The 24508-nt window shown below is 39.4% G+C and overlaps 1 protein-coding gene across 6 annotated transcripts in view; it reads left to right on the top strand.

Moving 5' to 3' along the window:
- Positions 1 to 204: 204 nt before the first annotated feature.
- Positions 205 to 24508, top strand: part of CDC42SE2 (CDC42 small effector 2) — an 80917-nt gene continuing 56613 nt past the window's right edge. Inside the window, exons 1-4 of one of the 6 annotated variants that reach the window (XM_062019196.1) lie at positions 205 to 624; positions 1415 to 1472; positions 16010 to 16080; positions 21816 to 21893. The gene's annotated coding sequence lies outside the window, so the exon portion shown is untranslated. Of the gene's footprint in view, positions 625 to 1414; positions 1473 to 15107; positions 15177 to 16009; positions 16081 to 17763; positions 17810 to 18353; positions 18431 to 21815; positions 21894 to 24508 lie in introns of those variants that run through there. The other 5 variants (XM_062019195.1, XM_062019198.1, XM_062019194.1 and 2 more) reach the window with 5 other exon arrangements.

The following is a 24508-nucleotide window of genomic DNA, read 5'->3' as shown; positions in this document are numbered from 1 at the left end:
GCACAGCTCCGGACAGCGAAAGTCCTGCCCGGGGACCAGGCCCGCGCCCGACGTCCTGCAGCGCGGCGCTGCAAGGCCCGCGGCGGCTCCAGTGCCCTCCGCACCCCGGCAGGCGGAGCGCGGTAGGGCGGGGCGGCCAGGAGGCGCTGCGGTGCCGGCCCCTGCACCACAGGGCTGACGGGCGGCCGCGGAGGAGGAGCGGGCGGCATATCGATAGGGCTGACGGGCAACGGCAGCCGGTCTCGCCGCCGCCCGGCCTCCTTTGTCCCCTCCCCTCCCCGGCGCGCCCAGCCCAGCCGGCAGCGCGGAGCTGGTCGGCCTGGGGATTCCCTCTCCGCGCTGCTGAGGTCGCCATCTTCACCCCTCATCCCCCCCCAGCTCGCCTGGGACCCTGCCAGCCCGGCTGCCGGGAGCCGGCTGGGAGCACGAGAGGGGGCCTGCGCCGCGCCTCGCCCGGTCTCTGCATGTGACTGCCGGCTGGTAGCGGCCTCCTCCGCGGATCTCGTCTGCGTCCTCCTCCGCCCCCAGAGCGGCGGAGACGGGGCGCGGGGCGCCCAGCAGCGGGGTACGGAGGTGCCAGGGCGCGGCGGGCAGACAAAGGAGCGGGCACCGCCGTGGGCAGCGGTGAGTGGCGGGGCGCAGGGGTGCGGACGTCCTTACCCCGGCTTCCCTGCTTCCCGGCGCGGCCGTGGGGCAGATACCTGCCGACGGGCCGTGCATTCGCCGCGGCCGCTCCCTGCACCAGGCAGGACGCGGGGGCTCGGGCTGCAGCCAGCGGAACGGGGCCGGGGGCTGCCACTCCGCCGCCTCAGCATACCATTGGTGTTTCCCGCACCACCGACCTCGCGGCCGGGCAGTGGCGAGCGAGAGCCGAGCGAGGTGCCCGGGGGCCGGGGCTGGGCCGAGCCGGGCAGGGCGTTCCGAGGGGAGCCTCCTTCAAGCAGAGCTGGCCGGTGCCACGGGCGCGGCGACCGATGCTCTGCGCTAATCACGCCTGACACTTGGGGGAGGGAAAGAGAAAGAGCAGCTAACAGCTCTTCTGGTGAGAGATACAAAGAGTTGAAAAGGCGTGATTTTTCTTTCACTCTTTTTCCTCCTTGGCAAAGCATGTGGCGGGAGGGCAGGTGCTGCCGTGAGCAGGTGGGCGGGCGGCGGGGCCTGTGCCGGGCGGCGGGCGTGGCGGCGTGCCGGGGATGCCGCGGCGCCTCCCTGCCCCGGCCAGCGGCCGCCCGCGCCCCTCGCCGCCCTGCGGAGCCCCCCTGGGACTTCGCTGTGCATCCAGGGAGGTGAAGTGTTTAACGCGGGTACTGGAAATGTGACCCCTGTCTTGGGGGTGAAACGTTTGGTTTTCTGGCAGCCCGCGTGCGTGTGTAACCTTGTGCTCGTACTGAAATTATAAATCTTGATTTCATAGGCTCGGCGAACATAAAGTCCTGCGACTTTTAAGTCTGCAGTTGGATGTGCATTAAACTGTAAGTCCTCTGATTTTGTTTCTGAGCTTAAATGGGTGAATGGAGAGTTATTTCACATTGGTGAGACAAAACCATCAGAAGTGATTTCTGTTAAAACCGAAGCAGACTTTTCTCGTGCCATCTGCAAATACATGACCATGATAGCTGGCTAAAAATTAGGAAAGGGAAGGAAATCAGTACAGCCTGGGTGGAGAGGCTGCCTCATGTTCCTTCATCTAGGCTTTTTTTGGGTGCTGGATATCATTTAAATCTCCAGGGCTGACAGTCATCCTAAATCAGTATATAGCAAACACCTGTTAAGTGTAATACTAGTATGTTTCCTTATATTTAACTGAAATAATTAAGATTAGATTATGCTTTTTCCTCCCTCTTAAGGAATGTTTAGTCAATTAATTTGCTTAGGTAATCTGATTAATAATTTCTCAGTGAAGATACAGATATGTTTCTGAAAGGGGTTTTTTTACATTCTTGAAATCTAGATGCAATTTTGAAAGATGTAATAACTTAATTTCTATTGTATTTATTTTTTGAAGGGTGAAAGAGACTATTGAAATTGTACCAAGTGATCAACTAAATTATTACAGCCACTAATTACCGTAATAGCAGTGCAAATAAGCAAGGAAATAGTTTGCTGTATGAATTTTAATATGACATGCAACTATTGACACACAACTAGATGTATCATTGCTCTCTTAAATTTAATTTCACACATTAGCTTGGGTGACAAACTAAAATCTTTCCAGATATCTGAAGTTATTCTCTAATGGGTAATTCTTTCTACATACTTTCTGCTTTGAGGCTGTTATCATTTCCTCAGCAGAGAATTAGTTATTCTATGTTCTGTAAACTTAATGGTAAAGTTTCTGGCTGTGTAGGTCACAAATTACAGTGTATGGTCAATAAAGCATTATAAGGGTTTTGCACACCCGAGGAATGAAGAACTCTGAAACTGTTGTTGGGTGTAGCCTGTTCAGGAACTTTACAGCTGTGTCATACATTGTCCTTGGTTTAAAGGCAGTGTTACTGTAAAATAAACGACATTTTAATTATGCTTGTTATATTACCAGACAAAATAATTATTTTGAAGCTTACTAGTAACGCGACCTTACAAGGATGTCCAATGTTCTGTAGTGGATTGTTGGTGTGGTGGTTTACTGGAAACCTTGTGCACATGGTGGCTTGTCATGGCAGTGAAAAGAGGAAAATGTTTTGAACATCCTGTCATAGTTTCTGCTGTCCAAAAAAATAAGTGGAATTGATTTAAAAACAGGAAGGGGTGAGGAGAAATTTTGTGTTCCAAGTGGCTTTCTGAATATTTTTTGCTGTGACCCCTTTAACCTAGATATCAAAGCTTTCACTGCAGTAATAAAACATTAACCCTAGATTAGTGTCAAGAAATAAGAGCATGTCCCGTGGAGGCATTGCAGTAAACAAAAAGTATTAAACATGATTTCTTATTTTTCCCCAACTAGAAGTGTAATTGACACTCTCTTGCATTTCTAGAAGAAATAATGGTTTGTGGTGATGAAATAATGTTAATCAGCAGTTGATGCTGTATTTATTGTCCACTGGTGAGTAGTCTGCCTGATATCTGGTAATTTGAGCATGCCTTCTAGCACAAACCCTTTAGATATTTGTGCCAGACCTTTTGAACCTTAAAGATGGAGTGTGAAAGAGTTTCTTTTTTGTCTCTTCAGTTTGGCTTACTTGTTAGAGTTACAGTATATTATTAGAAAAAAACTTTTTCTTTATGATATTTACATATGAATTACAAGGAAAATCCATTTTGTTCTGAGGTATATAACTGATGTGTCAGTTTCTTAGAGTTCAACAGTTTTTTTTCAAGCTATTTGGAATAAAATTGAGACATGTGCTTTGCTTAACATGATTTGTAGACCAGCCTTCAGGCATGAAACGTAATGTGGCATTGAATTACTCAATAATGTAAAAAAAAAAAGTTAAAAGTACTTCTAGGAAGTACATCTCTTGCAGCTCTCCCTTTGGTTTCTTTCATTATGGTGAACTTAGCACAGTTGCAGGGTGGCAAATTGTATGTAAGCTTAGTTTACCGTATTGCTAAAGAAAACCTCTTATCGGTCCATTTTGCAAACATGGTCATGATTTGTTGTCTCTGTGTGCAGAAACCCACTGAATTTTGGTGAGTATCACCGAGTACTTGCATAGAATTAAAATTTGACTAATTTTGACTTACTTTTGAGTAATATTTCAACTGATCAAGTTAGTTTTCAACAACATAGTTGCAACTCATTCCAATTGACAACCTGAGTCCAGGAACTGAATAGCAGTTTGTTGTCAAATTCATTACTGCAACACACTTTTTTGCTAGATATGGTACTAGCTAATATTAAAGACTATCACCTCACATAAACATGCATGTGAATGACCCAGTTATCTCTGGTCAGTGCCTTGCCTCTGGGTATCTGTTTCTCACTGTACACATCTCCTTGGGCTCAGATAGAGACAATGGGTGAAGACTAGTGTGACCCTTCGTAGAGCCTCATTATACTTTGCTGTGTTATGGTCATTAAAATGTGTTTGCTGGTAACTATCATATCTGTTTAATATTAATCTTCTTGTGTCTCCTAATCTTAATATTGTCCTTTAAAGTGAATAATGTTTTAAAAGAACAAAGAGTCTTGTGAAAGTGTTAGTCGCTTAAAAGTTCGAGAATCGTTTCCACATACACGCTGAAGGATTGTAGGGAATTGGCTGCTGTTTACTCCACAAATGTAATTGGTACTTGTATGCCTCTCTTCTAAAGCAGTTTTATCAGTTCTTCAAGTATACTTATCACTGTTAACACAAATGAGTTTTTTAAATATTATAGCTATCTTGCTGTATTACTGTGATGTTAAAAGTACTGAAGCTAAGTATACAGAATGACAACTGCACAACAAGGATTTTTTTTTCTTTTTCAAGAGCAAATTTTTTAATAGACTAGATGGAGATGCGTGGGGAAAGCAGGGACATTGTGTTCTTCCTCGTAGCCAAACCTGGAAGGAAAATAAAGGAAGGAAGAGGAATGCCTCTTGGAAGGATTGTGATCCTGAGATGAGTGGGATGGATTCCTTTTTGTTTAAAATAAGTCAATAGACCTGAAGACATACTTTTAATTATTCACAGTAACATAAAGGTTTCAGGATATTTCAATGAAGCAAGTCTCTCTTGCATGATTAGTGTCTCTTGTTTTGTTGCATGACTGGTGATGGTGTCAAGAAACAATGACAAATTCAAGGAACGGGCAAACCAAAATAAATGAATGTGGGTAAGAGAACAATAAAACAGCTGCATTGAATACATTGAAGTGGAGGTTTCATACCGAGAGTAGATTGAAGAGAAAGTTTAGCAGTGAGGAAGCTGTCTGTTACTAGCAAAGAGAATGTAGGAAAATTATGCTGCTGAGTGTCCTACAAGAGGATCTGTTTTCAGCACCTGTTACATAGCCAGATAACTCTGCCTGAGGACCTCTCTGCTGTCTTTCTAGTTCAGTGTTTTGGATGCAGTTAGAAGTGGATGTCTGAGATGAAACTGAGATGTCTGAGGGTAATTATTGTTCCAAGAGGAACAGACATTTCTCTTGCATCTCATAAACTAAAAGAGGAAGAGGAACTCTCTTGCTTTTAATGCATGTGTAGCTAAGGGTGTGCAGACCTACTTCAGAGCACTCTTCAATCTTCGTTGTCATGTTAATAGAAGGGTTTCTTTCAGAAGGAGTTATAAGGAGGAAGACATAAGGTGTCAATGCAATCGACAGCAGGTTTTGAAGGCTTCTTGGAAAATAACTATACTGTTTTAACTTCCTTCTCTGATTTAGTTAGCTTTCTGTCCAGTCACATTGGTAAGGCTTGTCATGAGATCTCAGAGGGAGAACTGATATCTTTTCTCTGCATGTGCAGTAGTGCATTGGTGTGGTACATGGGAGAAAACAAACTGCTGACAGATACACCGCCTGAAAAGCTAGGAACTCCTGTCCGTCTTGCTTCGAAGTTAAGGTATATTCAAAAAACAACTGAAATAGGTCTCTGTGGGTTGTACTCAATGAATGGCCTGCTTATTTAGTTGACATTGAAAGTACCCAGTAACAGGCCAAAAGTCCAGTAATGTCAAAGGTCTATGGGGCTGCAGTTACCTGGGCACTTGATCTAATACTGTGGCTTTTGGAAAACTGTCATCTCAGTCCTTCACTGGATGGAGTCTGAGTCCTCTCCCCACCATACATAAATCATAACAAAATTGTCATAGCCCATGATGAGATTTGTTTATCCTATGTAAACTGTTGCCTGTACACTGGAGGGTAGGTGCTGGAGGAGAAATTGCAATTAATCTTTATAATAAAGGAGAAACTTTTGTCAGAACAAAAAGGGGCTCCTAATACTGTGAGAAGGTTACACATGGTGATGACCACTCCAATAATTTTTCACAGCAAAACAGTTTCAGTTGCTTACAGTTGCACTTTAGGCAAGCAAGGATCAAATATGATAAGTATCTCTAACTGTCTAGGATAAACCAGAAAGCTATTTATTATGGCAGAGTATAAAACACAGTACAAAGACAAAACACTGCACAAACCAAAGAGCCCATTACAGACTGTGCCATTGGTTACTGGATATTTTGATGTCTTGTGCTATTATACAAATTACTTATGACTCAACGTGTGTATTTTTTCTGACTCCACATGCCTTGAACTTTGTCACTTTATTACACAGAGATCAGAAATGTTTTCTTAGGAAAATGTCTTTCCACAGAATAAAAATTATGGTGTCACTGAAGCCTTTCCAGTCAAAATCCCATTGTCTGCCCTTGTGTCTGTCTTTGGAATGAACCGGGTGATTTCTGTCTTTAACTTAATGCCTTTTCCATCCTAAAGTACAGGCTTAACTCTGTATGGGATTAATATACTTTTCCCTCACTTCCTTTTTGTTGTCTTTCTTGTAGTTACCCACTGAATTTGGAGACTGTTTAAATCTTGTACAAAAATAGAACTTTCATAAATTGTAGTGGTGTCCCTTATCAAAGCAGTCATACTAGGAACTATTGAAATATTCCATGCAGAAGGCTCTTTGTTAAGTTTATTGGTTGCTTTATCTTATGGCTAATGTTCAGTAACTCCTGTGCTGATAATGTCTCATTTAGTTTGCCCAGTGTGATGTAGCTATTCTTATCAAACACCAATTGCTAAAGGAATTCCACCTACTCCTTTAAAAATTCCAGAGAATTTCATTGGAGCTCAACTACCTACTTGCCCTCTTAACCCTTCAAATGAATGGTATCTTACCCTGATTTTCTGTACTGAAGACTTTTTTCTAATCTGTGTTTTATAATGCTTATTCTGTCTTGAGATAATAAAAATAAATCAAAATTGATGCAAGAAAGTAGTTTAAAGTTTAAAGTAGTCCTGTTCACCTGAACTGCATAAACAGGATTCAAGATACAGTAAAAGTATTTACTCTGGCCAAAATTACATGAAAGTATTAGAGAAGCAGGAGTGGTGACATATCCAAGAAGTCAATCTACAGTGGACTGTAAGAAAGGTTAAGAAATACCTGTTTTAAGTAGCCTCTGATTTTTAAGAGGAGGGAGTAGGAAGTGATTTTCAAATAATTTCTTTAGTTTTGGTATATCATGCATTCCTTGGTCATCAGATTTTTTTTTTTATTATTGTTCTTGAGCACAGGGGGGGAATAATTTGTGGAGCTAATGGAAGACTAAGCCAGTAGCTATGGTGCATTCCTGTATTTTCTTTGGATTTTTATTTTCCTATCACAAATCCATCTTACACAAATGCTTAGGTGGCCTGCTTAAGGTGAGAGTATGTCGCTGGTACAGGCAGAGTTTGTGGCATAGTTAAGTATTTTTATTTCAGTGTTAAAATAGTCACTTATTCTGAAAGACAAATCTAGATGTCCAGCTCTGTTATTTGATAGAATTGTAACTTGTTTCCTGCTATGCTGTCTTGTAATGGGTAAAGCCTTGTAATGCTTTTGAAAAATGTTTGGAAAAATGTTGGCTGAGTTGAGGTGGATTTGAAGGGACAGCATGTCAGTACATCCACTGTTCTGGGAAACGTGATTGACTGTAACAATTTTTCCACATGGACCATCTCTCAGTCTGCCATTGCCAAGCTTCCTGTGAGGGCTCTAAGGAGGAGCCTGTAGTTCCCTGCACTGGTGCCCCTTCTTCACCCATGCATGATTCTTCTACATACAGCAGGTCTTTCTTGGGAAACCAGTAAGGCTGGTAAGGGATGCTTTTTAGTTTTAAGTGTTTGGAGTTAAACCCTGGTGATCATGAATTTAGTAGTGAACCTTTCATTTAGATCTTAAAGCCATTACAGTTGTATCTGTGAAGAATGTCAAATGCATCTCTACAAGAGCACGTTTGCAAGATTAATATTGGTCTTTACCTGCAGGTAGCAGTTATGCTGAAGTCTTGTCCTTTGTATTTCTTCATTAGAATCATAATTGCACTATTTATATCCCAAAGTGCTTACAAACTAAAGAATGAGACATTGTCCTGTGTATGCAGGACAATACAGAGACTGAAGCTACGGTGGATGTGAGATCTGTGCCTCTGCTTCCAGTCCTGTGCCCTCTGTGTTGCCAAGCTGTGTATTTATTCATTGTAAGATGATCCTCATTTCTTAAGATTATTTAAAAAAAAAAAATCTGTTGAAGATGATAATAAATAAAAGGAAACTGTGTCAAGAGTGATCCCACTTGTGGGGAAACTCAGATATAGACCTGTCATAGCCCAAACAAGTGTGCATTTTAGTGGAATAGTGTATAAATTAACAGTTCCCTTAAAGCAAATACATTGTTCTGAAAGCAGTGCTTCCACAGATAAGCTACTCGAATGTTTCAGAGATAGTGGGCGATTCTAAAACAATGTTTTTTATACTGATTGCATACTGTTTCTCTTCTCAATTCCTTAAACTTAATTCCCTGTCTTTCAGGGACAGAAAATGTAATGTGAAAGCTTCGTTGCTCTGTTTCTACTGGTTGAGGTCACAGTAAGATATTTTTGTCACTGTTCTGTAAAGACAGCTTTATGAAACTATTTGTGGCTCATTGTCTCTTTAAATGTAACTTAATTTGTGTTCACATCTATTCAAAGATGCTGAGGGCATTTCAAATAATCTACTGTTCCAAAATCCCAGGCAGCAAATTTTGCAAATCACCATGGTAATGTGTGTGTGGGAGGAAGGCTAAAGTCAGAGTCTGCTCTAACAGAATCTGTTAATGTTGCATATGCTCAGTGCCACTAGCACTGCTTGTTCTTTGATGTAGATATGTTCTTTGCTTCAACAAAGTAATTAAAAACAAAGTAATGACAAAATAACATGATGCAACTAATACTGCTTAGAATCCGGCATTTAATCAGATGTTTTCTCTGATTCTGAAAGCAGTCCACAGAAATAACCAGATATGTGGCTACTCACTGGGTCTTCATTCTGTTCAGGAAATGACATATGTGAATCTTGTAATCTAGCAAAGAAATTTCAAACCATCTTTCTTGCCTCTCTAAGAACTTATGGATAGCTTTAGAAGTTACTGCTCTACACTGAGCTCATACCAAGGACACCTAGTACTTATAGCTCAGATACTGATGATTTCTGCCAAGTCACTGGCTGTTTAAGGTTCTGTTTTTTTGGGTAAGCCTCTCTACATGCTTTCATATATGCATTTGTTGCCTTAGACACAGAATTAGTTCTGAAGTTTAGTCAATGCTAGTTGAAATATATTTAAAAAAAGAATTTAAGGGGAACTGTGCTCTTTTCTAGAGTACTGAAAATGGTTCTTAATATTTACACTTACTCAGTCAGTGGTGATGACAGATAAACTTAGTAATTTGTTTGAATTTACGGGAAGACTGACTATTGCTTCATATGAGGGACAGGAGAGGTTAAACCTGACATTTCTTGACTCTTTACTGCTGTAGTCTAAATAAACATTAAAAAATGGACACTTGGATGAGGGATGATTTATTTTCCCTGTTACTATATTGATTGTCTCAAATTTAAATGAGTTGCAGTAACCTACTAGTTTAAAAATACTGTCCCACTGCTATTAAGAATTAGAGAGGCACTGATACAGGTTCAAAATGCAGGCCAATTTACAATGACTTTTGTGTTAGGTGGCCTGAGAGAACAAGTTTTTTCAATCTTTTGTTATATAGTTAAATGCTGTAGCAAAACCTTCAAGAGGGAGGTAGAGTTGAAATGCTCTCTGCATCAGAATTCAGATAAGTCAGAGGAGGCTCAAGAGAGCTGCTGGTGCCACCAGAAGAGCACACTCAGATTGTCCTGAACTTACAGTCAGCTGTAGGTCTGAGACATCCATGTGTGCATCCACATCACTTGGTAAATGTTGTTTTCACAACACTATTCACTTGTTATGTACAATGAGACATAGTAATGATGCTTATTACTATGGTATTTTTCTTCAAAGTGCCAGGCCTCCTTTCAAGAAGGTAAGTGTGGGAAGTGATGACTTTGAAAGTCTTTGCCTTAGGAAATCAAGTTGCAGTTTTTCAAGGCTGTTTTTGCAAAGGCTGAACTCCACTGTGTGGGCAGTGGAGCTGTTTGGATAGCTAGGTCCTTTCTTCACTTGTTGAAGAAGATGTTTAATGTCCACTGGCAGGATATCTCTATCTAGTTCTTTAAAAGACAAAACTATAGGGTTGATAGATGTCTGGGGCAGAGTTAATCTTCTTCCTAGTAGGTGGTACAGTGCCATGCTTTGGATTTAGTGTAAGAGTAATGTCAGTAACACACTTATATCTTTAGTTGTTGTGAAGTAGTCAAGGATTTTTTTAGCTTCTTGTCACCTGCCAGCAAGAAGGCTGGAGGGGCAACAAGAAGCTGGGAGGGATCATGGTCAAGATAGCAGACCTAAACTGGCCAAAGAAATATTCTAAACCATAGTATGTCAGACCCAGTATATCAGCTAAGGGAGTTGGCCAGGAAGTATGGATCACTACTTGACAACTGACTGGGCATCAGTCAGCAAGTGGTAAGCAATTGCATTGTGCATCACCTGTTGTTTTTGGGTTTTATTTCACACTTGTCCTCATTTTTTTTATTGTTGGTCTTGTTGATGCAATTATTATTATTACCTTTATTGTTATTGTTATTTCTCTTTTATTTCAATTATTTAACTCTTTTTATCTAAGTCAAGGAGTTTTACTTCTTTTTGATTCTGTTCCTGGTCCCATTTGTAGAGTTTTGTGGTACTGAGTTGCTGGTTAGGGTTAAATTGTAACAGTAGGACTTCAAACAGTGTTCTATTGGAGTTTTGGGTAGGGCTTCTTTTCTGTTGATTATCTTGGCCTGTCTACTTCTGTTATGTACAGGATTTTTAGTAGCAGACAGGTTGATTGTCACCTGTGTGATTTAAAGCAGACAGCTTAAGGGATTATTCTAGAATTTGAAGCAAAAATGTAGGCAAATTACATCCTTCATTTGATAAATCAGTTAAGTTATTCATGTCAGGTTCTCCAAGTCTATATTGGCAGATATGAAAACACAGTACCTGCTTCTGAGAAGCATACTATTAAATTAATCTTCTTCCCACCAAAACCCCTGATGGTATTAGCCCCTTTTAGCTATTTCCTTATGAAAAAGAAAAGCCTTTACAGAAAGCAAATTTCACCTTAGATTTAGGTGGTATGGTAGTAAAATAATCTGAGAAAGAATTATTAGTGCATAGGTACTTTTTCTTTCTCTTTATGAAAAACTTAGCCTCTCAAATGTTGCAGTACATACAGAGTTTCTCCATACTAAAAACAGAGTGTGTCTAATTGGAACAAAATATAAGATTTCATACCTTTCGTGGCTCAGTTTTTGCTCTCCCAGCCTCTGATCTGGAATATTTCACTCTTTTATTGATATGTTTATACAATGCTGTCCATTTATCATCCAGGTAGATACACCTGTGTCACCAATAGGCCTAAGAACTTTATTAGAATGGGGAAGAAACAGGAAAGCTTGAGGCCAGCACAGATAAACACAACCTGGAGGTCACCTTTCTATGTATCTTAAGTCCTAGTAGTTTCCAAAAGGATTATTTGCTTTTCATCTTGGAGAAATTTCTGGAGGGCAATGAAGGTAAATGTAAACATTATAAAATATTGAAATGTTGCTGTATTCTAAGAATCTCTCTCTCAAAAAAATATTGAGGTGGGGAAAAGTTATTCAGAAATAAGTTCAGGTAGGCTACTGTCCCAAGTCCTCTTGTAGGCTAAGTTGGTGAATAGAGATATCTGCTTCCTTCAGACCTAAGTGTAAATTATGTCTCCATATTGTCGTCTAAAAGACTCTGATTTAACATATTCTCCTCTGATTGAAACGGGAGAGACTATAATGAGCTTTCATGATTCTTTGTGCCTCAACTTACACTTAATGTTACATACCTAATGGCTTCTTTGCTTCGAAACATGCATAGCTCTGGACCCATTGGCACCTACTAGTTCTATTCATATTCAATATGGTTCTATTAAATGAAGTAATGTTCCAGTTCCAAGCTTCAAAATGAAATGATAAAATATGCCCAACTAGATATCTGTATTTATTTTCTATGTATGCGACTTTGGTGTTGACTGAAATGGATAATTGTAAGTCTGTGTGTATATACTGTATGTGTCTATAGAGATAGGAAAATGGCTTAGCAGGTGCAAAGGTAATATTTGGTATTTTTTTTCCATTTCTGTTTTTAATAGCTTGCAAAGGATGAATAAGACAGAAGTTTTAATGAAAGTAACAAGAACAAATATAAAGTTTATGTTGCTATTTTCTTATGGATAAAGTAGTGAAACTGCTCAAGTTAAATGTCTGGATTTTTTTTTTTTTTTCAATGGAAAGGACCGAATGTTTGCAGGCTATTTAACTCTTCATCTAAATGGTAAATTCATGGCCTCTTTAGCTTAGAAAATACCTTTCCCTAATACACAAATGCATTTTTAAAGCTTACCCTTTGTATCTAGTATCTTCAAGTTCCTTATCAAATTTCAACGTATCTAGAAAACAACTTAGAAAATGTTATAGGGCTGCAATGATAATTTTTGTCTCAGAATTTGATAATTGTGATGACAGCATTCATTTTCTCAAGTCTGTTAGTGCTTGAGAAATGACACTCTTACAGCTGCGCCATCAAAATAAACTCTTTTGGCATTTAGATTCTGTATAGTACTGTGTATCTCTTCAGTAAAAGCACTGTACTGATAGGTAATGTTTCACCTTTCTAAGGTAATCTCTATGTCATTTATCATACTAATTTGTACTTTGTCATCTGTTTTTATACCCAGATTTTATACTGAACTTCTCAAACAGGCTAATATAACATTTAGCTGTGATGGACTAAGTAAACATCTAAGAAACCATCTGAGCATGATAATGATGAAATAACCTGCTAATGTTGCAACATTAGCAATTTCTTCTAACTGTTTAAAGGTGTAATTTAATTATTATTCAGAAACACAGAAGTGCACTGAATTATTAGCTCTGAAAACAAGGCTTCAGATAAGCATAAAGCTTCAAATTCTCATGTAAAGGCCAACAACTAAACAATGGCAATTCATAACTGACATTCTTAATGAATAAGTGATGTGGACAAGTCTGTAATAAGATGTCCAGTCTTCACAGAAAATGATTACAGCATGATCAGCAGTGTACCTTAGCGGTACCTGCAAACAACTGTTCTTTCCACTCTGCTGTGTGGTACTTTATGCCAGTTCATTTAATGGTCTTTCAAGCCAGAAGTCTACAATTTATAAAAGTGATTTTGTCAGTTAAATTGTCCATTAGATTGTGAGTTTAATCTACAGGCTTCATTCATCTGGGACTCTAAATAACTGTGACATGATGACTTATCTAGATATCATTTGTGACTGACATTTTAAAATGTTGTTGTACAAGGATGGTTGTCACTGTTCTGTCCTCCTGCTCTTACAGCATCCCCCTGGTTTTGTAATGCTACAGGTTAGCAGGTATAATTAATTTATTTTCTATTTTTCTTTTAAGGAGGGCCTTGTAGGAAGACCTTTGACATAGAAGTTGTAAATACAGATATTCTTATATCTACCATTACCTCATTTGTGTATTGTTACACATTCAAATAGCTTATACAGGCTTGCAGTCTCTGCATGTTTTTAGGATGTGTTATTACAGTATACTAACATCTCATAATGCAGAATTGTCTCAGTTTTCACTTAGTAAATTGGTTTATATTAATTTTTCTGTACTCTGGTTTCATTTACATTGCATTTGAGTGAAGAGGTCCATGTTAAACTACAGTTAAATTAATTGGTGAACAATAGCTCATATAGTCTTTAAGTAGGAGGTAACAAACTTTCAGTGACAATTCAATTACAAAATTACTTTAAAAAATGCATATTTACCATGCTGGCTTTAAGGATTTTATTTGTTTATGTATTGAACTTGTTAGGCAACCAGTGCAGTGTCATGTTGTATAAGATGATTACTCAGATGTTTTTTCTGAGGAACAGTCTACTGTGATGATTATTTCACCAGGTGAAAAAAAAAAAATCATCAGAACACTACTTAAAGGTATTCTGAATTTGTTTATGTGGAGCTTTGTGATATTTAATTGTTTTTGATATGTGCTTCTGCTGCTGTGTTAAAAGCTTTCCTTTGACTAGATATCCCATCTTTAGGACTTGTAGTTCTCCAGCCCTTTGTCCAGTAACTACACTTTTTCTGTGGTCTGTCAATTAAAGTTTACTTTTGTCTTCTCTTCATTATGCAGAGGGATCTAAAGATAAAAAACAGTAAAAAGCTGTTGTCTGACTCCTTAGCTAAAGAAAGGAGACTCAAATCTTATTTCCACAGAACCTCCTTGTGTCACTGTTAGGGCTATGTGATCATTGAATTTTACTTTTACAGAGCCAGTTACAGTCAATTCTTAATACTGTTCTTCTTAGTAAGCCCTTATTGTGAAGTGTTTCTTTTTTGACCACCCAGATTTATATTCTAACAAAAAAAAGGTGATCAAAGCTTTTTGTCTCTTGACATGTAACACTGTCCAGACAAGTTTTCCCCTTCCCTCCTTTCCTCCCCAACATTCTTCTCTTGATTTTTACATTTTTCTTAATTTATAGTCTATTTTACTTGCTCTCATCTGCCTCAGTGATTTGTTTCTAGTCCATAAATTTTCTGACTGTCTTTTCTGAAAACTACAGGGATAAAGATTAAAAAAAACACCTTAGTTTTGTTTTAAAATCTGGTTTATGTCAGTTTGAGAAAAAAACAGAAGTCTCAGTTTTCTCGTTTTTGAGCAAGAAAGGGCTGAAATATGACAAACAAGCTCACAGTGAAAGCAAGCAAGCAAATGTCTTGCCATGTAGTGTGAAAGTTAAGGCACTAGAGAGCTGAACTGTAGAAGAGAGGATGGGTTTTGTTTTTTAAAAGACATCCACAAAACATTGTCAAACCTAGCATAAGAGATGTGTAAAATTTAATTTACTACTGCTAATATCTTATTTTACATGAACATTGGAAGTGTGAACTGGGTTCGAGTTTTCAGCTTTTCTCACAGCTTCTGTTTGTTTTTAAGCCCGTTTCTGATACATGAATGCTGTCATGACAGTTTGTCATTATAGGTGGATACCCTCCAAGTACAGGGATGCTCTGATTTGTTGGATTTTTTTTGGAATACAGGTTTAACACAGGTAAATATCCCATTGCTACTTCAACAGCAGGTTCTAGAGCAGTGATTCTTCTTGTCGCTCAGAGCAAGCTCTTACAAATATGTTTCCTTTCTGTTACTGCCTGTGATATTTTGTAACCCATCCTTCCTTTTACTGAGAACTGCTGAACTTGGCAGTAGATGTCATGGACAGTAATTCAATAGCAAACTTATTTGCTAAACCTCACACACGTCATGGGACTTAACTGCCAAATTACATATTTTTATTGGGCACTTAGTACAAACCAGTTATTTGCTGAACTACCTAGTATAGCTGGTGATCCGAATGGTTATTGATAAGAAGGACTGGCTAAATGGTCTTGCACAAAAAAATGTTGGAAACCATGGTTTAGGGTCTTTCCACTAGCTTCTGCTAATACTAAGTTTAACACTAGCAAAAGGAGCAGCTACAACTATGTAGTTAACTGCTTTTGAACCCATGTTCCCTATTTATATCCTTTAACTATGTCGTGCATATATGCATAAATTATATATATTAAGCAGTGTGTAAACATAAGAATAAGAAGAAAGAGCATTCAGGAGTGCACATGTTAGTGAAGGTTTCTTCCAACACTATGCAGAACAAAGTAGCCTCTAATCCTTGAATTCATTCACAAAGGACTGCAGCTCTGCTGTTCTGGTATCTGGTCTTCTGCAAATGAGAGAAGAGTTGCTTAAACTTCTGATAGATCCACTGGTAGCTCTTTTCTCTTTTTAATAACATGAAGTTTCATTGCTCTTTGCTATAAATTTGCATTTGGAACTGTAACAGATATTTTCTTATGCCATTTTTTCCCTGTCCTCCTTGTTCTCTAGAATTGGGGATCTCTTCAGTGAATAACTTGCTGCTTAAAGAAAGGACTAGAGGAACTGAAGTTGTGAATCAGGTAGGCAACACTAACAGTTTACTTTTGACTTTAAATGTTGAGGTAAACATAGATGAATCACATCTATGACTATTCATTGTTGTATCAAAACCATCAAAGCATGATATGTATTTTAACTTTTAGTAGATTGGGTCTGGTTTCATGACTTTTCTCATTAATTCAATTTTGACGTGCCTTTCTGGCAATTAGCCTGTGATAAGAACTCCAGCAGAATTATGATATGCAAATGTCCTTTGTGCTCATAATAACATAGTAATAGTCACACTAACTTAGTCAGGAGGTCCAGGTAGTTTATCAGTTAGTTTAATTATTTTTAGCAGCATAAAATTGTCTTGTTTCCTCAACATATTCTAGTATTCATGGTATATGCAGCCACGTATACTTTACCTAGATTTCCTTCACTAAGTCTCTTACTAAGGTATATTCTTGATGGATTTTCTAATTACTTTGTCAGCTTCATTTTCTTTTTTAGAAGTAAAGCTTCTAAATATATTTCCAATACTTAGTTTTTCAATAAGATGATGAAACTCCTTTGGTGTTCTTTATATGATACCTTTCATGGCTTTAATAATTTAACTTGCAATTTAATATCATATGCTATTACTTACCCTGATTTAGTCTGCTTTGAAGGACCTATCCAACTTAACTTTGTTACTTTCTGTTTCTCACCAAGTACATGTGCTTTGGTGTGGTATTAAGTAATGCAAATGCATGGCCAATGATTTTTATCAACTGAATTTGCCTTCAGCAAAATTCTAGGATAGATCTATTCCTATTCAATTTTAGTGAGCAATATGATTGCAGTGCATTTATGTAGGGTTAATTTCTGTGAATTACAAGAGTATTGATAGAACAGTAAAACCCTGAAATTAATACTGGTTTCTTATGAGCTCAGTTCTGTATAGCAACTGTAATTTTAGAAGCTTGTAAATTCTACTTTAGTATTTTCCTTACTGTCTTAAAATCCAAATGAACTGTGGAGAAGAATTCTTTGAGGTTACAGTACTTTAGCAAATGTACATAAAAGTCTCTTACACAGGCAGCTTCCTCAAAAAGAGATGTAACTTGTGGCACACATTACACAGTTCTCCATGTGGAGAGGAAAGCCTGCAAAACACTTTCTTTTCTCAGGTATTACATAATAAATAGCTTTCTAGTTTATCTTACTCTTTGTGCTTCTGAGGACTGTTCATCAAGTATGTAATTCAAGTAGCAGTCAAACCTGGTGCTTCACCCTAAAAATACTCAAAAATATGCTGATTTTTTCTTAAATACTGGTAAATGTCTACCATTGCATTTTCTGTTTTGTTCTTTCTCTCCCCCTTCCCCCATGTTCTTTTGAAAACTCTCAAGTGTTTTCAGTATGACTGACGATACCAGACATGCTTGGGCTTATCCTTCATGTTGTGCACTTCTTTTCTATGAACACACCTGTTTTTTTTCAACTCTGATTTCACTGTTACTTTAAAATCTTTCTGCCAGAGAGCCTGGGGAAGGAAAAGTCTGCACATGATTTTACCCTGCAGAAATATGTGACAAGGAGGTGGTTTTATTACTAGCATGTGAAACTGGAAGTGTAAGTGGCATCGCGAAGTGGGAGCAGGAGCTGCAGCCTCCTCTGCTGGTCCTGTGGTTCATCCCCTGGCATTCTTCTGGCTGCTGTGCCTCAGGAGCATCCCCACATGTTTATATACCCACCCTGTGAAAAGAAGTTTCATTGCAGAATGAGGTTTGGAGATGGGAAATCTCTGTCCTTGAGACTGTCAGAAGTGGGGAGTGAAAAGAAAGAAATAGTAGCCCAATCAGATAATTTAAAAAATAAATTTTAAACCTACCACCTCATAAAAGCCCACAACTGAAAAAACTCACGCTGTGAAGGTGGATGGAAGGAGGAGAAGACAGGCAGTTGGGTACCAGATGTAGGGATGATATAAGGGCAAGTAAATGTGGTGGTGTGTCTGAGGAGGAAAACTTGAAAGGAAAAGATGAGGAATATTTACTGCTAGAGTAGAATAAGGGCTGTGCTTCAAGAAGCAGGAGGAGGGAACAGGTGTGCATGAGACCTGATGCACAAAAAGCAGGCTTCTGCTGGAACAGGAAGGACAGGACTTCTCTTGGAGCATTGGTGTCAATGGTGATTCCCCCTGGAGCAGACAGGGAACAAAGAGAACTCCACAGTGCAAAAATATGCATATTTCATTCTTGTGCCAGAAACAAGTGAAATGTAATGAGTGTACTCAACCTGTTGGCTGCCTTTTCTGTACATATTGCAGGAGTGTCTGCAGGAAGCTTCAGTCACAGGTTAGGAAGTACGGCCTTCCTGATTTGCCTTGCTGTGGCTGTGAAATTGGTGAGTGTAAAATTGCCATCAATATCTTATGTCCTATTCCAGCCTAAAAAAAACTCATGCTTGAGGTCCTGATATTTTTTCTTTGTTTACCTTAAGTGTTTTGAAGTTCAAACTGACAGGTTTTAAGACAGTGATGCAGAACAGTGCCCCATGGCCATCCCGCTTCCTTTAGAACTCTACAACTTTTCGCTCCCCTGTCTCCCTGCAATTGTGTGTCTGGACTTGCATCTTCATTCACATAGCCAATGTTTCTTGTCTCATGAATTTGACCACATGGTGGGTGGATGTACTTCCAGTCATGTGAAGGAGAAGACATTAAGGCTGTGACACTTATATTCATCATTTCATCTCATGATATTCTGAAACATACACTTTCCAACTGCTTAGAACAAACACAGAACAATCTGAATAACGAGTAAAAATGTGTTTTAATCAACTTTTCCAGTATTGCTAATTACTACTTAATTCCCTAGAGAACTAAAATATTGGAATGGGGGAGAGGAAGATTTTAAAAAAAAATTATTTTCTCCCTTTTGGTGGTAGTGTCAAAATAATAGTGAATTTTAGATCAATGCTATTACATGACTAAAAAGTCTGGAGTTTGTCAAGGAAATCCTTACTGCATTCACATTTAGCACTAAAAGCTTCTGCAGCACATCTGCAATACACTCTTGCGGCCTGAAATCCTAGTGTAAAATGACTGTTTGGGGATGGGGGGTGAGTGTGTGTCTGGATACCACTGTAGAAAAGCCTGCTCTCATTGTTTTGTGAGGAGCTGGTTTTGCTTGGTAACGGGGAGGGAGCTGCAGTGCAAGCCTGGTAAAAACTTCATGGACTTTCCTCTGGCTCTGGGATTTGGACCCACCTCTGGCCCAGCTGCGGCCACCTGGTGCCTCTGCCAGCACTATTTAAGGACAGGAATTTGAAATGTGTGGAGGGAGATGGAAGGGAAGGGCAAGATAGAGGTGACATCCTTGCAGCCCGCTATGAGAAGTAGAGACCTTGTAACAGAGGAGATGAGAGCTGGAGGCTCTGGGCCAGAGGGAGTGAGCAGTTTAGACCCCAGCCTGGAGAAGATGAACTGGGGTTGCAGCAGCCCATCAGAGTGATCCGTGCAAGGCTGCCTGGTGTGTGGGTGGCTCTGACCTGGAGTGAAGGAGGACTGGTGAGGAGCACTTCTTCTCAGGAGCAAAATAAGTGGCAAGAGACATCAGGAAAGGACTGACTGCACCCCAAATTCTCTGCCCCCTACACTGCTTATGGAGGGAGGAGGTAATGAAACTGGGCTCAGGGCTGAGCCCAGGAAGAGAGAAGGGGTCGGGAGAAAAGGGTGATCTTAAAGAGCTGGTTGCAGTTCCATCATTCACTCCTCTCTGTATTATTTTTCTATTGGATATTTCTATTTGCTATGTATTAGTTGAAGGCAGAGTAAATTTAAGTTTTCATTTTCTTCCCGAAGCCAAGTAGCGTGGTTTGTTTTGTCTGGGACCATAATTGGCAATTAAGCCCTCCCCGTCCTTTCGGAATACTTAAGTCTGTGGTACTTGAGTCTAATCGTCGTCTTTTGTCCCTGGATGGGCCTAAACCATGACACCTGCTTATCTTCAAAATCTGAAATATGTCTCTTCTGTTATTACCTTGCTTTTGTGATATATGGCTTTTGAATTTGGTTCATAGTCTTTTCTGAGTCAGATATTCATGACTTTTAGTTTGTTCTCTTAAAGAAGTGTTTAGACAAACTACCATGCTTTCATCAATTTTTATAACTGATTTTCAATTTATTGATTGATTCATGAAGTTAGAGCAATGGCAAAAGGAGAAGATTCTTTCACTTATTTAATTGATACTTGAATGTGCTGGTCACTTTAAGGGAAAAGGAAAACATTCATATAACAAGTTGAATTTTTAACATTTTGTTTAATGAATGACTTCTGTTTTTTTCAGTTCAGCTTGGCTTCTACCCGCAACTCACAGGTTGTGATCATTGCATGAATCCTGTAGAATAAATCTGAAATAACACAGGTGCAAAACTGTGCTTTTCCATTACTCTGTTTCAGATGCTTTTTCATACAAATACTTGTATTAGTGCTGTCTCTTGCTAGGTGTGACTGCCCTCCACTTCCTTAGTTGTTAAACTTTTGTCTAATTGTCACTGGGGAGCAGCTGGATTCTGTCTCTAATTCAGCTTCTTACATAGGTCTTAAAAATGAGTTTGTTTTTTCTCTGAAGCATTTTATTTGCATCATGAAGTGGGACAACAATAATTAGATCAACTGCTGATCCAATTAATGCAGAAGTCCACAGTGTAACTTTCACCATCACTTTTCACAGTAAAGTGGAACATGAGGAACAAAGTCACTGAAGCTTCGTGCCAATGTAAACCATAAAACAAAAGAAATCTAGGAAACAAAGACTGTCAATGGAAGCCAACTTCCATTACATCTGTCTGTATGAAGAGAACAATAAACATGAAATAGGATAGAAAATTGTGTTGGGAATATTGGTTGATGTCTGAATTAGACAAACTGATTTATTTTCCTTTGTGGGTAAATCACTTGCAGTATAACAGGGAAGAAAAACAGGTCCACAGTGAAATAATGCTAGGAGGTACATCTGCATGATGTTCACTTATTGTAGTTTGAAATGCTCTACATACACCCTGGGAGATCTATCATTTTTGAGAGTTTATATTTAGAGTTCTAACTAGCTATAGAATGTACTTTATAATGTTGTCTAAAGTATCTCTAACAGATTGTGAAGTTCTGTTCTGTGATTTCTTTCCATCTTTCTGAAAGTACAGTCATACACTGTAGTTGTTCCTTTAAATTGGCTGAGCTCATGTATGGTGTAGAATACAGCATCTTGAAAAACCTGTTGGTGCTTCCTGCCCTTTTTCACACATGGTACATTGCAATAATATTTTTGGTGTGATGTTATGCAGGGGAAAAAAAAAAAATCTGGTATTTTGTAATTAAGACATGAAGCCCAAGAATATAGTTCTGGCATGAATAATCATATCTTCACTCAGTACAAAGTCCTTATCACAAATGATCTAGTGCCTACTGTCTATCTGCTGCATATCAGATTTGCAGTTACCCTCCAGTGTGCCGTGCTTGTCCATTCAGAAAAACTACCAGACAATATGCATGCATAACATAGTCAAGTTAGATCACTATAGATATCAGATAATTAAGGAACCTTATTCTATAGCATGAAATTACTAGAAGTACTTAAAATGTGGTAAGTTAGGTAACTCAGAGGCAGAGAAGAGCTCATATGAAGACTTAAGAATCTGATCTTGACAGTGGGCTGGATGCAAAAGTGAGCACAAGTGGAGGAGATGCTATTTCTTTTGCCATATGTAAACCTTGGTCTTGAATTCCAGGTGAGACTTCTAACCATGGCAACTACCCGTTTTCTTCAAAAGAAGGAAAAGTGTAATATTCTCTCCTGTATTACTGGTGTAAGTATCAAGAAGGAAAGAGGAAGTAATGAACAGACTTTTTCTAATGGCCCCGTTTAACATTCACAGAATCTCAACGGCTGGTTGGGATCTTGAAAGATCATCTTAGTCCAATCTTTGCTGCAGAAAATGCTCCTCCATGCTGATCTCTTTTTTTTGGATCAAGAGTTGCCACAGCACATTGAGGGATATTGAAGTAAGGGAGTTGCAGTGACTTCACTGGGGGTTTTGTTTGTTTTTCAGCTAATTTTTTTCAGCTAATGTTTTTCAGCATTTAAACTAATTAGGATAGTAATGGTAGCCTAGCTCCCTTTTAAAGAGTAGAAATTTCAAGTTAGTGCCAGTATTGTTAAGGAAGATGTTCCTACTGTGGTGAGGTGGAAATGGAGAAGCCTTGTAATTAGTTGTTGGGAGATGGGAGTGCCAGAGGAATTGCTTGATTTATAAAACAGCAAACCAAATCTGTAATTGAGTAGCATTAGCTTCTCAAATCTGTAAGGCTTTGGGTAGAAACTTCTGGGTACTTTGCTCTTCTGAAAATCTAGCTGCCTAATTTTCTGGTTCTGTTTTAGGATGCTTCTAGCATAAGTTTCCTCATTTGAGATGCCACAAGAGACTAGGGGGCTGCTATATTGAATGTTTTCTGCTTTTTCATGTACTATGGCTTAACAAGTAAATGAGAAGCTACACTGTGACATGAAGACAGTGTGGACTTGGCAGTGTTATTTTAGTGATTTGTCTCGTAAAGGTCTTTTCCAACCTAAATAACTGTATTATTATGAATCTCTGTAGTTCCAGCTGATTTTACAGTTTAGATGCCCAGACTAGTTTGTACACTGATGTTAGATTGCTGACTATCTGTTGCAGGGAAAACAAACTCACAGAGGATCAGTGACATTTCTCATTGTTAACACAGTGGCCATAAAAGAGAAATAATTTGCTGTTAGAATTTCATCATTTACCTTCATATAAGCCAACCCAGAAAATTGTTTTTCAACAAGTCCTCTCATAAATACAGTGATTCCTTTTGTTTCCGTACATTCTTTTTTCTGTTCTCCATTTATCTCAGTATCTCCTGCACTGTCTTTGCCTCTGGGTATTTAGATGTATTTCTGCAAAGCTTCTTAATGCAGTGTGTTATCCATTGTGGTATCATTACAAGTGTTTTCACTTCCCTCTTTTTCAATTTTTTATTTGTTTAAAAATAAACAAGCTTCCCACTCAGTTCTTTTATATTGTGTATAAACTTCAGGCCTGTTTCATTGGTATAGTTTCTTTCACTCTTATTTTGCTTCTCCTCTCCCTCTCTCCTTCCCCCAAGATAACTTTGTAACATTTCATAATACCTTTCTGTGTCTTCCTGTTCTTTGCAGCTGCTTGTATCTCAGAATGGCTGCAACGATTGTTCCTGCACTGGTATTAGATGGACCCAGAATTTGAAGGCTAATGGATAATGATACATTATGAAGTCCTTTGTGAGGGTTGCAAGGGAAGAAACTGTAACTAGTTCTGTTTTAAAAGCCTTGGAAGAAGTTGATAGCTCTGAGGAAAATGAGTATACTGCCGTTTAAGGAGGAGAGGCTTAGTATATGTTACTGATATAGCAGTGGAGGCTCTTTTATGCTCTTTATTAACCTAATATATTGCACTGATAAGGTTAGTAACCACTTGTAGGCATGAAATTCCCAGATGTAAAGTTATGTTGCAGAAAAGTCTGACTTTGTTACAGTTTGTTTTGAAATACATATACAGCACAGAATCAAATTGGAGGCTTGTGGCCAGTTGAGGTTCCACAGGGATCGATTCTGGGGCCACTCTTGTTCAATATCTTCATCAATGACCTGGGTGAGGGGACAGAGTGTACCCTCAGCAAGTTCCCTGATGACACCAAAGAAGGCTGTGCTGCCATTCAGTGGTATCTCGACCAGCTTGAGAGTTGGGCAGAGAGGAACCTCATGAGGTTCAACAAGGACAAGTGCAGAGTCCTGCATCTGAGAAGGAACAACCCCATGCACTGGGACAGGCTGGGGGCCGGACTGCTGAAGGGCAGCTCTGCAAAGAGAGACCTGGAAGTCCTGATTGATAATAAACGAACCATGAGGCAGCAATGTGCCCTCGTGGCCAAGAAAGCCAATGGCATCCTGGGATGCATCAAGAGGAGTGTGGCCAGCAGGTCAAGGGAGGTTCTTCTCCCTGTCTCCTCTGCCCTGGTGAGGCCTCATCGGGAGTCCTGTGTCCAGTTCTGGGTTCCCCAGCACAAGAGGGACAGAGAACTGCTGGAGAGAGTCCAGCGCAGAGTCACCAAGATGATCAGGGGACTGGAACATCTTTCATACGAGGAAAGGCTGCGGGAACTCGGGCTGTTTAGTCTGGAGAAGAGGAGACTGAGGGAGGATCTCATTAATATTTGCAAATATCTAAATGGTAGGTTCCAGCAGATTGAGGCATCACTTTTTCCTATTGTATCTAGCTGGAACACAAAAAATTCCATTTAAACATAAGGAAAAACTATTTTACATGAGGGTGAGGGAGCCCTGGCACAGGCTGCCCAGAGAGGTGATGGAGTCTCCTTCTCAGGAGGTCTTCAAAACCCACCTGGACACATTCCTGTGTGA

This window comes from Colius striatus, chromosome Z (assembly GCF_028858725.1).
Source record: "Colius striatus isolate bColStr4 chromosome Z, bColStr4.1.hap1, whole genome shotgun sequence".
In the NCBI taxonomy this organism is placed as follows: domain Eukaryota; kingdom Metazoa; phylum Chordata; class Aves; order Coliiformes; family Coliidae; genus Colius; species Colius striatus.
The sequence above is the reverse complement of the archived record's forward strand: the minus strand, read 5'-3'. Positions and strand labels throughout refer to the sequence as shown.